This window comes from Nycticebus coucang, chromosome 2, assembly GCF_027406575.1.
Source record: "Nycticebus coucang isolate mNycCou1 chromosome 2, mNycCou1.pri, whole genome shotgun sequence".
NCBI classification, from domain to species: domain Eukaryota; kingdom Metazoa; phylum Chordata; class Mammalia; order Primates; family Lorisidae; genus Nycticebus; species Nycticebus coucang.
In genome coordinates this window covers 32,892,260-32,909,593 of record NC_069781.1, presented here as the reverse complement: position 1 = coordinate 32,909,593, position 17,334 = coordinate 32,892,260, and the positions used below count along the sequence as shown (strand labels likewise).

At 43.7% G+C, this 17,334-nt stretch overlaps 1 long non-coding RNA gene across 2 annotated transcripts in view; it reads left to right on the top strand.

Moving 5' to 3' along the window:
• Window positions 1-46: 46 nt before the first annotated feature.
• LOC128569001 (uncharacterized) overlaps window positions 47-17,334 on the top strand; it is a 188,063-nt gene continuing 170,775 nt past the window's right edge. For both annotated transcript variants that reach the window (XR_008375264.1, XR_008375262.1), the window contains exons 1-2: window positions 47-176; window positions 953-1,069. This is a non-coding gene — a long non-coding RNA (uncharacterized LOC128569001). The remainder of the gene's footprint in view (window positions 177-952; window positions 1,070-17,334) is intronic.

Here is a 17,334-nt window from a genome sequence, read left to right as displayed (position 1 = left end):
CCAGACGCTTCTTGACACGTTTCCTTGGTTCCGCATCACCGCCTGGCAGCCATGGCCTCTGAAGCTGCAGTGGATTGCGCACCGGGTGCAACTAGGGATAACAAGAGAGAATCTTTAATCCGCGGATACGAGCGCTGCTGACCAGCGCTGGAAACGATTTGGCGGCAGAGCAAGCGGTGCGCATGCGCGGGCGCCGGGGTGGGCGCCAGCTCCGCCCCGCCTCTCTGGGAGCGCTGGCCGGGGACGTAGGCAGGGCCTGCGGTGCACCTTATTGGCAACTGCTGTTTGCATGCTGAGGTAGTTAAAAGGAGTATTTAAGGGTGGAGTGAAATGGAGTGGGGAGGGGGTATCGATAATTGGGGGTGTTATCTCGATGCTCCATCCTACCTTTCGGAACTCTTCCGCCACCTTTTCCACGGTGCCTAATTGCAGCTCCCTACCCCCACCCGATGATCCCGCCTTGGGAAGCCTTTCCCAGTTGTGAAATCACCTAGACTCTAGAGCAGCGGTTTTCAAACTGTGGGGTCACGACCCCTTTTTAACAATGAAAATACATTGCAGCCTTAGGAAGGTTGAGAACCACTTCTAGAGCTTCTCAGCCAAGGCCTTTTAGCCCTCCTGGAATTCAAGCTTCCCCCTCCTTGCCAAATCCAGGTCATGCGAAGCAACAAAAAGCTTGAGGTGCAGGCCCTGCAAAGCAGTTCCCTTGCTAGTACTCCTAGTTTTGTGTTACTCTGCCTTCCTCCTCCCCTGTAAAGCCAGGACTGCTAGGGGATAGAGAGATAGAGATGAATTGATTATACGTCCTTCAGTTTGCAGAGGGCTTTCACAGCTTCCTTTGGCAGCATTACACAAAAGACGAGTGAGAACACGGGAATGTAGTCAGTGGCAGAGCCCCAGGACAGAAACCTACAGAAGTTTTAAGTCTGTTGCTTTTCCCATCACTTTACAGATGTCTCAGAAAGAGCTAAAGGAGGTGACCAGCCCCACTTGATGCTAGTTGTGTTTCCGAAGACTCAGGCCTTGGCTCACGGCAGCCACTCTGACATTAGTGAGCAGTTGACCTTCCGTGAGTAACCCTTCCAACAAGGCTAACAAAATGTTTAAGATAAAACACATACTGTGTGCTGAACCCTGGACACATGTACCACAGATCTTAGCTTATAAGATGCCCTTCCCCCAAAGAGACCAGGCTGTACTGTAAAGTACCCTATATTTCCCAAAGGAAATTAATCACACTTCGTTGTGTGATTGCTTGTTTGTCTACCTTTTTTAAGAGACTGCTGCACTGTTTTTCCACCACTGTAGTGGTGCTAACATGTGGTAGCCTCTTAATAAAAGTCGAATAAACATAAATAATGAAGTGCCTGAATCCAGTCTCTGCCCTTCACATTTGTGCCTGAAGTCTGTTTGGAGATGTAGAGATGTAAAAAGAGGTACTTTGGGATGCTCCCACTTAATGGGCACAGTGTAGGGATAAACATCTTTTGCATGCTGGACACAACTACAAGAGAGACTCCACCTAACAAAATATTGTGATCTGGTTGTTTGTACCCTAACATTAACCTGAAATTAAAAAAAAAATAGAGGTACAGGTTTATACAAAGCTTGGGAACAGGAAGAAATAGGCATATAACTGGAGAGGTCCCAGAAACCTGCATGCAGAAGGCAGTCTTTGCTAAGGGGGAGACTGCTAAGCTTTGGAATTGTCCCTCTTGTATTAACAGATGAGAAATTATCATATCAAAGCCTCCACATGAACTTTGCCTGAAAGAGAAAGGGACTGTGATTACTTAAGAGCTGACCAGAGCAGGCACACAGATGCTACCGCTGTAGGTGGTCATCTGGAGGAGCAGCACTTTCCAGGGACTCTTCAAGTATCTTTGGAATGCTCTTTGTGGAAATGCCTTTTGAGCTTACAGCACATTTTTTTAGACCTCCTCAGCACTGGAACATCTCGTTCCTTTGGGGATTTGATAGTTGAGAACAGCCAGGAGTCATTTGGATGCAGGTCTGGAGGGCCGGGAAGATGACCATGCTGCGTAATAGCTGCTGTTGAAATTTGGGAGATGTTTGCTTGTTAACATGGGGCAGGAGTTCTCATCCTGGGGAGTGTGAAAGTTGTGAGTGTATATGTTCTTTCATGAGAGATCATGACTTTAGCTTTTATCAGATTCCCCAAGGACTCTGTGATTCAAAAGGATTAACAACCACTGCTATAGACTTGGGAGTCTGTAGCTTGTAAATGGCTCTGAAGAAAAATCATTTGTTTTGAGAGCAGAGGACAGGTTCCAGCTTCTCCTGTAATTTGATATGTGGTCTCAGTGGGCTCTGAAGCTCCCAAAGTCTTTGTGTCCCCACATGCAGGGTAGAACTGGATGGGTGATGTCTATGGTCCTGACTGTGACTCCATGAAATTCCAACTGAGGAATTTCAGAAAAGTCCTTTTCAAATAGCAGAATCCAGCTCAGTGCCTAAAGCACAGTGGTTACAGCCACATACACCAAAGGTGGCAGGTTCGAACCCGGCCTGGGCCAGCTAAGCAGCAATGACAACAGCAACAACAACAACAAAAAAATAGCCAGGCCTTGTGGCGGGCACCTGTAGTCCCAGCTACTTGGGAGGCTCAGGCAAGAGAATTGCTTGAGCCCAAGAGTTTGAGGTTGCTGTGAGCTGGGACGCTACAGCACACTGAGGGTGACATAGTGAGACTCTGTCTCAAAAAAAAAACAAAACAAAAAACGAATAGCAGAATTCCTGGTCTGAATGTGGAAGGCAAACTTCCCAGGTACCACAAATGACAGCCCTTTTTTGGATGTGTCTGCGCATGCTTGTTCAAAGAAGTCAGCCTTCTGATGTCAGAATCAGGAATCTGGTGACATCCAACAGGTTAGGTCAGAGAGGGAAGGCAGAGGCTCAGAAATGAGAAAGATTCGCTTAGACTAGTACAAAGGTTGGGGGAATTCTTGTCAAAAAGAGGGAGTCTAGGAGGGAAGAGCATGCTGAAGTGTCATACTGCCAGGGCAGGGACCAGCCAGACAGGCCATAGAGGAAGCCACAAATGAGGATTCTGCCTTAGGAGTCAAGGTTCTGGTAGAGTATTCAATCTCTAAAAGACCAATTGGAGTAAGCAGAAATCAAGCAAGAGAATTGTTTGTCTGAGACTAAATCCTAAGCAGCAATAGTTCCCTTCTAGGGACTGGGATGCAGGGTGACCTGAGTCTAGGACCAAAGCCATGGTTCTCAGGATTGGTCCCAGAACCTGCAGCTAAAGAATGTGACTTCAGCTGTGGATGCAGGAGACTCTGGGGGCCAACTGGAGTCAGGGAAAAGCTGAAGGGCCAGTCATTGAGAGTCACCATTCTTTCCTTCCTCCCTCCCTTCCTTTCCTTCCTCCCTTATTGCGTTCATGTTCCACAAGGAGAAGAGAATCTCCCCATCTCTTCCCTAAAAGGCAGAAGTGTGGAGGAATTTCACACCTGAAGGTAAGGAAAAACTGGCCCACCTGGTGAATCTGCCCTGCCTCTTTGCTCTCTGTGTCCTCTATGGGACCAGCCTGTCCACAGGTCCCTTGTTGGTCTGCCCTGTGGTGAGCACGGCCAAGCAGGTTTTGCCATCCACTGGGAAGACAGTGGTTTGTAGGGTAAGCAAAAATAAGGAAAGGTATTTCAGAAAACCTATTTGGCTACAGGTCAAGCCATGCTGTCCAGGTCATCTTCATCCATAAATACAGCTGGTATTTTGATCTGTATTGCTCTGCCTCCTGGTCTCATTTCTTTGTTGGTTCCAAAGTCAGGAATATTCCCTTTTGGTTTCCCCAGCCCCCAACCCAGGGCAGAAGGGCTTGGTGTGAGTCAGGCTGGCAAGAGGAGGTGGGCCTGGTGGTCACTTCTGCATTGGAAGCTGGGGCCCTTTTTGGACAGGACCCTCAAGCCATGTAGCAGCTGTTATTGATCTGGAGGTCTTAACAACAAGTATGGTCTTATAACTTCATCAAACTCTGAATACCCAAGATTTCCCTTGAAGAAGAGAAAGAAGAAGGATACCTGTGCTATGCTAATTTGTCTGATGGGCAGGGCTCGACACACTGCCTTCACTGACGTTAGAGACACGGGAAAAGCTGCTTCCATAGCTCTCACTACTCCCTGATTATCTGTATGTGGGCTTTGGCCTCTTTGTTTTGGCTCAAGCTGTTTACTCTTTATGAAATTTCTTCCCTCCATTATTTGCACCTACAAATCCAAGAAGAGGGACCCTTTCCCTGGGAAATGGTATTTCTCTCAAATGAATGTTTTTGTCCTCTTGTTTCCAAATAAGTTCCTACACATCCCTTAAGACTCTGGGCCACCTGCTCCATTGAGAACCTTTCCCCGATGCTCCCTCCACATCCCCTGCACTCAGTGGTTCACCTGCAGTCATTGCACATCTGCAGTCCATTCTTTCAGGTGCATAGGATCCTCCTCCTTCTATCCTGCTTCCTACTCTGCCCCAGATACCCTTCCTCCCACCTGTCTACAGTTTCCTGGGAACTCCTTCACCCTGCAATACCCACTCCATTGTCTTCCCCTCTGAAGCCTTTCTTGACCCCAGAAAGAGTTCACAACCCCTTCTCTCTTTCCCCTGTGACTTCGCAATTTTTTAACATGACTGTCATGGCACCTAATGTACTACTATATATCCAATTTTTTTGTTTATACAGCTGTTTTCTGAACTAGACTATACGTGTTTGTTTTAATCACAGAAACTTTTATTCTTTTCCCTCTTGAACTTGGGACTTAATCAATGTTGAATAAGTTAATTCATTAATGAATCATAGTTTGTTTACATGTGTGTCCTGCCCACTTTAAGCCATTGAAATTAGGAGTATTGGCTCTTTTTTTTTGAGACAGAGCCTCAAGCTATCCTTCTGTGTAGAGTGCTGTGTTGTCACAGCTCACAGCAACCTCCATCTCCTGGGCTTAAGCAATTCTCTTGCCTCAGCCTCCCGAGTAGCTGGGACTACAGGTGCCCGCCACAATGCCCGGCTATTTTTTTGGTTGTAGTTGTGATTGTCTGGCAGGCCCGGGCTGGATTCGAACCTGCCAGCTCTGGTGTATGTGGCTGGCATCTTAGCCACTTGAGCTAAGGAACCACCCTACTGGCTCATTTTTAATATTATTCCAAATAACTAGCTTAGTGCCTGGTATATAGCAGGCGCCCAATAAATATTTTTCTTTGTATGAATGCATGCATAGTGAATAAAGCATTTTGTTATATCTTCAACCTGATAGACTCTTTCCCTCCTTTGAAACCTTGATCACCTTGTATTTGTTCATGGCATTTTCTTCAGCCTGTGCTTATCTCATCTTCTAATCCGTCCTTCTCAATGGCTGGCTCCTGAGGATGGAGTTGGGCCTACTTCCATTGGTATCCCCTGAGGGTCCCCACAGTGTTGGACCTATATCAGGTGTTCAAAGTTGAACTTTTTCTGAGAAAGGTGAAAGTATCTATCATTTGCAGCCCCTGTTCCAGCAGTGAGATGCCCAAGTACATAAGCCACACATACTGAATCTCTCTCTTTTTTTTTAGAGACAGAGTGTTGCTTTGTTGCCCCTAGTAGAGTGCTGTGGCATCACAGCTCACAGCAACCTCCAGTTCTTGGGCTTAGGTGATTCTCTTGCCTCAGCCTCCTGAGTAGCTGGGACTACAGGCGTCCACCACAACGCCCGGCTATTTTTTTGTTGCAGTTTGGCCGGGGCCAGGTTTGAACCCGCTACCCTTGGTATATGGGGCTGGCGCCCTACTCACTGAGCCACAGGCGCCGCCCCATACTGAATCTCTTAACACACCACTTTGCCTCACACAGGCTTACTGTTGCCAGCTCCTGCATGGTAGGAAGGCAGGTTGAAAAGACAACATTATTTCATATTTGTGTGAGCTGCAGTGCTCTGTTCTAGTCGATGCTCAGTTAATATAATTTTCTAATTAATACAGTATATAAACCCAATCAAGAATGGATGAGCTCAGAGATAGAAAAGGACAGCAGAACGATGAAAATCACATCAGCCCATGAGAAGAAATGGAAAAGCAGCTCATTGCCCTGCAGGGTAGCAGCTTAAAAACAATTAAAAACATGTTTTCCTCCAGAAAAGACTGAGTGCAGAGGTATGCCTTTCAACTTCAAAATGTCAGGTCTGACTTGGCCATAGTGTAAATCAAGAAGAGCAATTAGACTCTCCTAACAGTTCTGGGGCTTTTTCATCTTTTTGCTTTTTGCCTGGGCAACCATTCACTGTACCTCCTTCTTCTCTTTTTGTTTTCCTGTATTTATGTTTTTTCTTTTATTTAGCACATCTATACTGAGCCAGGTACTCATTTTTCTTTTTCCTTTTTCTTCTTCTTCTTCTTTTTTTTGGAGACAGAGTTTCACTATGTTACCCTTGGTCGAGTGCCGTGGCATCACAGCTTACAGCAGCCTCTAACTCTTGGGCTTAAGTGATTCTCTTGCCTCAGCTTCCAAGTAGCTGTGACTACAGGCACCTGTCACAACACCTGGCTATTTTGTTGTTGTTGTTGCAGTTGTCATTGTTGTTTAGCTGGCCAGGGCTGGGCTCAAACCCGCCACCCTCGATGTATGTGGTTGGCGCCGTAACCACTGTGCTTTGGGTGCCGAGCCCAGGTACTCATTTTTCTAAGTGCTTTGTACTCACAATTCCTTTTAACCTCATGACAACTCTGTGATGTAAGCATTAGTATCTTCACTTTTAATGTGACACAACCAGGAATTCGGATTAAAGAAGCCGCCTAACGCCCATAGCCAGTTAAACTGGGATTATATTTGAACTTAAGTCTTATGAATATGAATTTAAAAGCCTGAATGTTGTCGCTTAATTTCTGCATGATAATGTCACAGTGTGCAGATCAATGGTTCTTCCTTCACACGGTATACAGTTGAGAAGACAGATAAGTTGGTTAGAGGCTAGCAAAGGATAGCCCAGGAACACAGAGGTCATCTCTGTCAGAGGAGGATAGGAGGATAGGCAATGGCCTCCCAAGAAGGGAGTCACTCAGATGGAGATCTGAGGATAAATAGGGTTTGCTGGATCCAAGTGGGAACATCATCTGGACAGACGTGTAGTAAGTGTAAAAACCTCAGGGGTGGGAGGTAGCCCAACACATTCAAGGAACTGTAAATATTTCTTTGGGTAAAAACTTTAGTCATTCCATTTTCAAATCTTTTATTTTTCTTTTTTGCTAGATCACAGTAACTGTCTTTGCTTTTATCCAAAACTGCTGAAGTGTAGGAGCGAGTGGTCATTGAAATGAACTAGGGTTTTTATGTTAGTTTCAAAAGCTCTTGAGGGGACCACTGTGCCTGATGTCCAAATGACAAGCAGCCAGTGCCACGTGCCCTGCTGTTCTACTGAACTCAATAGCCAGGATCCCTTAGGGACACAAAGAGTCCAAAATGCAAAGATTCAGATTATGCTTTTTAGAAATGGAGTTATTAGCAGGGCAGTGACTCACACCTGTAATCCCAGCACTTGCGAGGCTGAGGCAGGTAGATTGCTTGAGTTCATGAGTTCAAGAGTAGCCTGAGAAAGAGCGAGACCCCATCTCTAAAAAATAGCTGGGCATTTTATCAGGCACCTGTAGTCCTAGCTACTTGGGAGTCTGAGGCAAGAGAATCGCTTAAGCCCAAGAGTTGGAGGTTGCTGTGAGCTGTGATGCCACAGCACTCTACTCAGGGTGACAATGTGAGACTGTCTCAAAAAAAATGGGGTTATTAATCACTTCTGTAGGATAAATACATATAAATTATTTTATGATATCAGTTTGAAGACAATTTAAAAAATGCCAGATTTTCCTAGTCACTCCCGAACACCCAAAGTATATTAAGACCTAAGGAAGTAGGTCGGTGGGAATTCATTATTCTATCTTCTCTAATTTTGTATAAGTCTGAAAATTTCTATGATAGTTTTCTTTTTAATTTTTAATAGACTTTATTTTTTTAGAGCAATCTTAGCCTTACCAAAATGAAACAGTACAAAGAGTTCTCATGTGTCTCCTGCCCCACATCTTCACAGCCTCCCCCACTATCAGCATCCTAGGATCATAAGAGTTGGATTATTTTTAAACATAGTTTTTCAATCAGACATAGATTATGGATGCTTTGCCAACTTAACAAATATATAGTGAGAATTTCACCATTTGCCTGGACTTTGTGGACTTTAACAGTGAGCAAAACAGATATGGTCTTTGCTCTTCTGTTATTTATAGTCTAGGGGAGAGAGATCCATTTAAGAAATGATTTTACAAAAACTAGTTATTAACTGTAATGAGGGAAAGGAAAAGATGCTGTAAGTATGTACAGTAGGATTGCGCCCTTAGTATAGGTGAGCAAGAAAGTCTTTCCCAAAGAAAATCAACAGGGAAAGTGAAATCTGAAGGATGAGTAGGAATTAACCAGGCAAGCACCGCAGGGAAAAGAGTTTTAGGCAAACAAAAACAGTATGTGCAAAGACTTCAAGCAAAGACCCTGGCATATTTTGGGAGCTCCAAGTTAATGGGCAAGGACAGACAGGTGAGGCTGGAGGGGGCAGATGAAGAGCAGAGCACACAGGTGTTGCAGCCCAGGTTCAGGTGTTGTCTTTGTCTTTACCCAGAGTGATGGAAAACAGTGGCTGGGTTTTACATAGGTGGGGACACAAATGGATTTTGCTTTAAAACAATGGCCCTGACTACATGGGTAAGGACCGAATAGGCACAGAATAAGAGCAGAATGAAGAGACTCATTGGAATAGACCCAGAAATGATGGTAGTGTAATGGTCATAGTAGAGAGGCAGGGAAATGGGCGAGTACCAAAATAACTTATGAGGTGGAATCAACAATTCAGTGTTTTCTTCAAAAAGCTAGGAGAATACTGGGTTTCTAGGCTTACAAAATTTCAATTGATTGTGGTGCATTTACTGAGATAGGAATAGGGGCAATGGGAAGATGTGGAATTTATCAGGGCTTTGTAGCTAATTTTTCAATTTCTATTAACAACTGTCCTGTGCTAGGCACCATACTAGGTAATTCACATTCAGTATCACAGAAGCCCTCGTTCTTATCTGATATAACACAATAGAGACTGGCAGTAGGGTGTATTTACTGTCCTCTGTTATGAGTTCAAGTGCACATTGTTTAGTACCTAGCTACAACTTATTGGCATATGGAGATCTGGATCTCTAAGTATTATTTCCAACTCTCCTCACAATTATTTTTTCATGTGACTCACGGGGCAACTCCCACACCATTTTTTCCCCCTCTTTGTCCTGTACTTACACCATGGTAGCAGGTTTAACAGGTTTATCTAGGCATCTTTCCCCTCCTCTTCCACGGTCAGTTTGAAGTCCTCTTGATTAGGTCAGGTGACCACTGGACAAGCGTGTCTCACTTTGTCACCCCAGGTAGAGTGCTGTGGTGTCATAGCTCACAGCAATGTCAAACTCCTGGGCTCAAGCGATCCTCCTGTGTCAGCCTCCCGAATAGCTGGGCTCAAGCTGTCCACCCACCTCTGCCTCCCAGAGTGCTAGGATTACAGGTGTGAGCCACTGCATCGGGTGTAATTCATCTTTGATCTGTTATCCCAAATCCTCCATTCCATTGAACATTAGGGTTGTATTTCTCCCTGATCTCACTTACTTCGCTAATGCACTACAGTGATTTATTCACTGTTATAAGGATCAGTCCCCAAATTCTCACCTTCCACTTCAAAGTCCCTATTGCAATAGACCATGGCATTATTTTTATCTTTATTCTAGACTGTTTTCTCTGTTTCTCTGAGGCTATTCTATTAATGAGGCTTCTCTAATAGCAACCAAGAATGTACAGGGAATTGTCCCATTTAATTCCCACAACACCTCTCCCTAGTTCCTTTATATGGCTATAAATATTTGTTGAATTAATGAATGAACTAAACTACTGGGGAAAGCAAAGATGCTTTATTTAGAGAGAGACTGGACCCTGATTTCTTCTTCTTCTTCTTCTTCTTCTTTTTTTTTTTTTTTGAGACAGAGCCTCAGGCTATCACCCTGGGTAGAGTGCTGTGGTGTCACAGCTCACAGCAACCTCCAACTCCTGGGCTCAATTGATCCTCTTGCCTCAGCCTCTCAAGTAGCTGGGACTACAGGCGCCCGCCACAATGCCTGGCTATGTTTTGGTTGTAGTTGTCATTGTTTGACAGGCACGGGCTGGATTCAAACCCACCAGCTCTGGTGTATGTGACTGGCACCTTAGCCACTTGAACTATAGGAGCCACCCTTATATATATATATATATTTTTTGAGACAGTCTTACTATGTCACCCTTGGTAGAGTGCTGTAGCATCATAGCTCACAGCAACCTCAAACTCTTGGGTTTAAGTGATTCTCTTGCCTCAGCCTCCCAAGTAGCTGGGATTACAGGCACCTGTCACAACACCTGGCTATTTTTTGTTATTGTTGTCATTGTTGTTTAGCAAATTCAGGCTGGGTTAAAACCCACTAGCCCCAGTGCATGTGGCCAGCACCCTAACCACTATGCTCTGGGCACTGAGCCTGATTTCTGATTTTTAAAGATGAATTTTAATGGTTTTTCGAGATTTCTTCATAAGTAACAGCCCATCTATAAACTGTTAATGCTAATTTTAAACTATTTATAATAGTGTAGTTAATTCTATGTGAATGACTATACTCTTAAGCATGAACCTGACACTCTCAAGTGAATTGCTATTTAAATTAAGGATAAAATTATGTCAAAATACTAAATAGTAATAATTAAAAGTGAGAAATTAAAATATTATCTAATGTTGCCTCTAAAACACAAATCCAGACTTTTCGCTTTGGTTGTACATTGAACATAATTAGATGACTGTTTGTATAATACTTCAATGCCTCTTCCAGGGTTGCAGAGGACAGCATGTTTTAGCCTAAATGCCGTATTATTGTTTTGTACATTTTGGTAGTACTTTATAAAATGCATGACAATCATATTCACTAGTACTTCTGGAAAGCCCTGTGCGGTAGCTCAGCAGTACTGAAGCCAAGCATAAAAATAAGCCTACACTTATTGGGAAAATGCTGATAAGATCCAAATGAAATGTCAATGAACAAAAATGCACATATTCAAAATAGTAGTTTCTTCACATACATTTCAGCAGAACACTCAAAATCTCTTTCGGTATTATTTGAACTTCTAGGTTTAGAAATGAATCCTGACTTCAAAGAAATAAGCACTGATTGTATTAGGTCTTACATTCAATGTTAGGGCTCACACTACTATTTAAAACTTAAATAGGAACCAGGTATGGTGGCTCATACCTTTTACCCTACTTTAGGAGGATGAGGAAGGAGAAGATTGCTTGAAGACAGGAGTTCCAGACAAGGCTGAACAAAGAATTTGTCACTATGAAAAATAGAAAAATTAGCCAGGTGTGGTGGCTGTAGTCCCAGTTACTCAAGAGGCTAAGGAGTGAGGATGACTTGAGTCCAGGAGTTCAAATTCAAGATTGCAGTGAGCTATGGTGAGGCCACTATAGTGTAGCCAGCGCAATAAAGAAAGACCCTGTCTCAAGGGGGGGGGGGGATCCTGAAGTACACACAGATCAAAATTTATGAAGGCAAATATTTAAATCAGTATTTAACCTATGACAAATCACTTGCATTCTTTACCACAGAAACTTTTTGAAAGTCCGATTAGAGTAAAAATTAGATTCTCTTGTGTCAGAGATTCAGAGTCATTCAACTCAGTAAATGTGAGATGGTCTCTAATTGCCTGAAATTACCATTTTAAGGCCAAATTTTAGTTAATTAATTGGCCAAAACACTTACCTATCATCACCTATATACAAACCAGCATAGTCTAAGAACCTGTTCTAATGGAACACAAAGCCCCAATCCATAAAGTGCTCAGAGAAAGATAGAGGCAAACCAAGATAGATACATGAAGTGAAACTCTTTGTATCTGTTAAGAATTGTATTTTGCTGCCCTGAAAACCTGGTCGTAAAGCCTTAACAGAATGCAAGCCTCTTGCTTTCATGGAACCAGAGCCTTAGAGGTGGGACGGTGTGGAGGCTTCAGTGATGCCATCAGGTCCTCGGGTTCTCCCTGTGTGATGGGCTGGATTGTGCCCCACTCCTCCAAACTCACATGTTGAAGTCCTAAACCAGGACTTCAGAAAGAGACAGGATTTAGACATGGAGCCTTTAAGGCAGTAATTAAGTTAAAGTGAGGCTGTGGGTGTGGGCCCTCGTCCAGTCTGCCTGGAATCCCTCTAAGAAGAGGAAACCTGGACCCAGAGACTCCAAAGGAAAGATGGTGTGAAGACAATGCTGTGAAAAGGTGGCCACTGTGAGCCAAGGCCACAGGCCTCCAAAGGACCCACACATGCTCACATCTCAATCTGCGACTTCCAGCCTTCGGAACTGGAGATGTTTAAGCCACCCAGTCCGTGGTATTTTATTAAAGCAACCGAAGCAAACTAATACATCGTGTCTTTTTGCTTCAGCGGACTCCACATATGGCCTCCATTTCAGGATTCAATGTGGGGACCCTACCTCCCGCCTCCCCTCTTTGTTTCAGACAAAAAGAAGAAAAATGCTAAGAAGGAAAGCCACAGCCCAGATATCAGGAAAGCAAGAGTTTTGGGATCTCCCCAGGAGACTTCCACAGAGCTTTGGTGGCTGAGCTGAGTTGCAGGGCCCTGCACCCCACGCCCACCTCTGCCCAGCAGCATAGGAGATGTGACGCAGTTTGTTTCTTTAAAACAAAATAAAACAAAACTAGGTATGTTGATGTCCTGAACAAAACGAATTCTCTGGCAACAATGAGGAAAGGACAAATGAATAGTAGGTAGGCAACTGGCAATATCTACAGTTGTTTCAGTGTGAATTACAGAGACACGTGAACTCCTGGGATAAGAAAGAATATGCTGGCTGGTGACCAATTGGAGGAAGAAAGGCTGTGACTGGAAGCAAAGGACTCAGTCTCCATATCCTGACTTCAGGTTCTGCTTCTTCCATTTTCTTGCTGAATGACTTTGAGTAATCCATATCATATTTTTTAGCCTCTGTTTACTTTCCTGAAATAGGGATAATACGTTTTTTTCTGTGTCTGTGTCCTCTCTCGGGTTGTTAAACGATTTCAAAGTGGAATCATACATATAAAGTGCGTTGTGTAATTGGGATGAAGATGGTAAACTTTATGGAGAATACATTTAAAATTTTCCCTTGCCAGGCTCAGTGGCTCACGGCTATTATCCTAGCACTCTGAGAGGCCATGACGGGCAGATTACTTGGCTCAGGAGTTTGAGACAAGCCTGAGCAAGAGCAAGACCCTGTCTCTACTAAAAATAGAGAAATTAGCCAGGAATTGTGGCGGGCACCTGTAGTCCCAGCTACTTGGGGGGCTGAGGCAAGAGGATCTCTTGAGCCCGAGAGTCTGAAGTTGCTGTGAGCTACACTGATGCCAAGGCCCTGAACCCAGCGTGACAGAGAGTGAGATTCTGTCTCAAAAATAAATAAATAAATAAAATTCTCCCAACTGTGCACAAAGAGCTACCCTCTAGAAATTTGTATCAGAATTATTTGTAATGGCCAAAATTTGGGGGAAAAACTAAACATCCATCAACAGAAGAATAGATAAATTTTGGATGATTCATGGAGTGTGGAACATCTTACAACAGTTAACATAAATTTGACAAAGCTAGGTGGTAGGTACTGAGGTATTTGTTATGCTGCTCACTTTGTTTTTCTATATGATCGAAAGTTCATAATTTTATAAATTAGCAAAAAAACAAACACAAAGCTTTCAGCAGTGTTTTTGTTTTTGTAGAGACAGAGTTTCACTTTATGGCCCTAGATAGAGTGCCATGGCATCACATAGCTCACAGCAACCTCCAACTCTTGGGCTTAAGCGATTCTCTTGCCTCAGCCTCCCAAGTAGCTGGGACTACAGGCGCCCGCCACAACACCTGGCAATTTTTTTTGTTGCAGTTCGGCCGGGGCCAGGTTTGAACCCACCACCCTCGGTATATGGGGCCGGCACCTTACCGACTGAGCCACAGGTGCCGCCCTCAGCAGTGTTTTTTCTTTTTTTTTTTTTTTTTTGCAGTTTTTGGTGGAGCTGGGTTTGAACCCACCACCTCCAGCATATGGGACCGGCGCCCTACTCCTTTGAGCCACAGGCACCACCCTCAGCAGTGTTTTTTCAATATTTGATTCACAAGTCACTTGCATCAAAGTTATTCAAGATATATATATATATATATATAATATATATATATATATATATTTTTTTTTTTTGTAGAGACAGAGTCTCACTTTATGGCCCTCGGTAGAGTGCCATGGCATCACACAGCTCACAGCAATCTCCAACTCCTGGGCTTAAGCGATTCTCTTGCCTCAGCCTCCCAAGTAGCTGGGACTACAGGCGCCCACCACAACGCCCGGCTATTTTTTGGTTGCAGTTCGGCCGGGGCAGGGTTTGAACCCACCACCCTCGGTATATGGGGCCGGCGCCTTACCGACTGAGCCACAGGTGCCGCCCGATTCAAGATATATTTTAAAATACAGATTCCTGGGCCTAGGACAAGAGAGACTCTAGTCTGAATTGCAAACCAGGCTATCAGATGATTCCTTGAGGAAAATTGACATAGAGTTTGGGAGGAGAAAAGGGTTTAGTGGAAAACAGAACATGATAAAATCTCCAGGCTGGGGAAATGGTTCATGTACAGACTGGGGGTGTGGGGGGGGGGCGGTGTGCTGTAACTACCATACCCTGCAGAGAGCCACCTCTGCTAGACACGGATGTGGAGGGGAGTTGGACAGCAAGCAACATGTATGAGTTAGGATTATACTGTGAGAAATGGAGTATATTTCTCCAAATATATTAAACCAAATCTCAGTGGTTTCAGTGAGAAAGCCTGCTTCTTATTTCCCTCTCACATGAAAGAAGCGTGGAGCTCACGGTTGCTCTGCCTGCCACACCTGCCTCTCAGCCTAAGCTGACTGCTGAGCTTCCCTCACCATGACCACATTGCAGCCAACAGGAAGGAGGAAGGGAGGAAAAAAGGGCCTATCCCCTTCCCTTAAGGAAGTTTCCTGAAAGTATCACAAACCACTTCTTTTTATGTCCAAAATGCAGTCACATGGCTATTCCTAGCTGGAATGAAGGCTAGAATATTTTGTGTTTGTTCCTGGCATTCAGGTTCTAAAATAGGGGCAGAGGAGCCTCTATTGCCATTGAGAAAGGGGTAGAATTAGGAGGCAGGCAGTAACTTCTGGTCTCATTGGGGCCAGAAAGTTAAGAGCCCATGAAAGCCCTACGGAAAAAACCTGGGAAAATCTGGATCAGAGTGATGCCAGTCACATGATTTCAGGGGTAGACATAGGCTCGATTCTCACTTCTCAAAGTGTGGTCCATGGACCAGCAGCATCAACACCACCTGGAAGCTGGTTAACAATGTAAAAATCAGGCCCAACCCTAGCCCTGCTAAATTAGAAGCTGGATTTTAACAAGATCCTCAGCACCGGGCTAGAAGATCTTAGAAAGGTTAGAAATTGGTGAGTTGGTGGCACAGATTAAACATGTGGGAGTATTCTAGAGTGTTCTAGCTGAAGCAATGATTGGGGTTCTGTGTGTGGTGAGCTCCCCAAGGAAGTGGATGTAGGGGCAGGCTAGAGAGCTAGCTGGGCCCTCAGACTTACTCAGGGATGAATGTGGAAGAAATTTCCAGCAAAGGAGAACAAGGAGCAGGAGGAGAAAGAGAGGCACTCAGAAAGAATGCAGTCTCGAAAACAAACTTAAAATTGTATCAGTGAAACACAGATTCAGCTATCCTGTACCAGGCAGCCCTTAATCCTCACAACATCCTTGAGTGGCAGGAACCAGGATTCCCACTTCAGGTGATGAAACTGAGCTTCCAGAGATGATGACTTGGCAGGATCACACACTAAACACTGACATAGCTCGCAATGACCTTGTAGACACTGCCAGTTTGCAAAGCACTATCGCATGCATTATCTAATTTAATCCTCACGATTATTCTGTGAAGTAAACAGAAAGTGGCAATTTTAATTTTGCAAGTAAGGAATTCCAGGACTTTTGACTCTCAGTCCAATGCCCCTCCTCCACATATTCTCTTGATTTCCTAACACATGATAACAAAGAAGGGAAGTGAGTGTGGATTCTTCAGACCAGAATTTAACCATGTGTGTGAGGGTCCAGCCCAGGGACAGGTGTACCAGAGACCCCCACCACCACCAATGATAATTGCCATTATTGTTGGTTTTATAATTACAACTATTGGTTTTGTTCAAGAAAACAATATTTATAAAACTGATTTATTGGAGGCCAGAGTACAGAAACCAAATATGGAGGGGAAATTTGAGTGATAATAAAATGTCAGCAATGTAAGAAGGAACTCTAAATAATGCCTCAGAGCATGAACTTTGGAGTCAGGCAAGCTGAGTTCACAAAACAACTCTACTACTTCTGAGCATGGTAATATTGGGCAAAGTGGCTAACAACCTCTCGCCTCCACTTCCTCATCTTCAAGGTTGGTACTTCCCCAATATTATAAGGATTAAAAGAGATAAAAGTGCAGGACATGTTACCCAATGCTCACGGCAAGATGAATGTTCAATAATCAAAGCTATTGTTAAATCTGGTTAGGGAGGAAAGAATGGAGTTGATAGAAGTCAAAGCAGCAGCAGGTTCAAGAACAAAATAACCTATTTTTACTGCTTCATAGGTTTATCAGTTTATAGCCTTGATTTATATCAACTTTACATTTTAAGAAGATAATCTCTCATCCTCAGGCCCATGGTATTTACACACTGGTTATAATTAACTTGCATTTTGATACCACTGCATTCATGACTGATGTTTCCAAATTGTAGATTTTTAAATTCCTATATTTCTCATAAATGACTTTGGTAACTTTGAATCTCACAAATGAAAAAACAAATCGTCATAGCTTTTTGCCTTTGATGTTTATGGAGCGAAAAAGATCAAAGGGAAAATGCCAATGAACTCTTACTGTCTCATTTATGAGAAGCTTTGGCACAATTTATGAAGGTGACAGATGTTCTGCTTCCTAGAACCTTTCTGTTCCACCCCCCAAAAAATCTATATTTTCCTGTGGCATATTGATTTCTTGCTATAGAGTGGGAATGGCTATTAAATATCTTTATTTGGGAGCTTGGGGATGCCAGAAAGAAAGAGGAAAAATGTATCAGTACTTAAAACAGAGTTGATGGGCTGAGTGGAAAGGGGCCCAAGAGAAGGCAGTCTATATCTGGGAAATTATTTACAATTTGAGGACAGAGAGA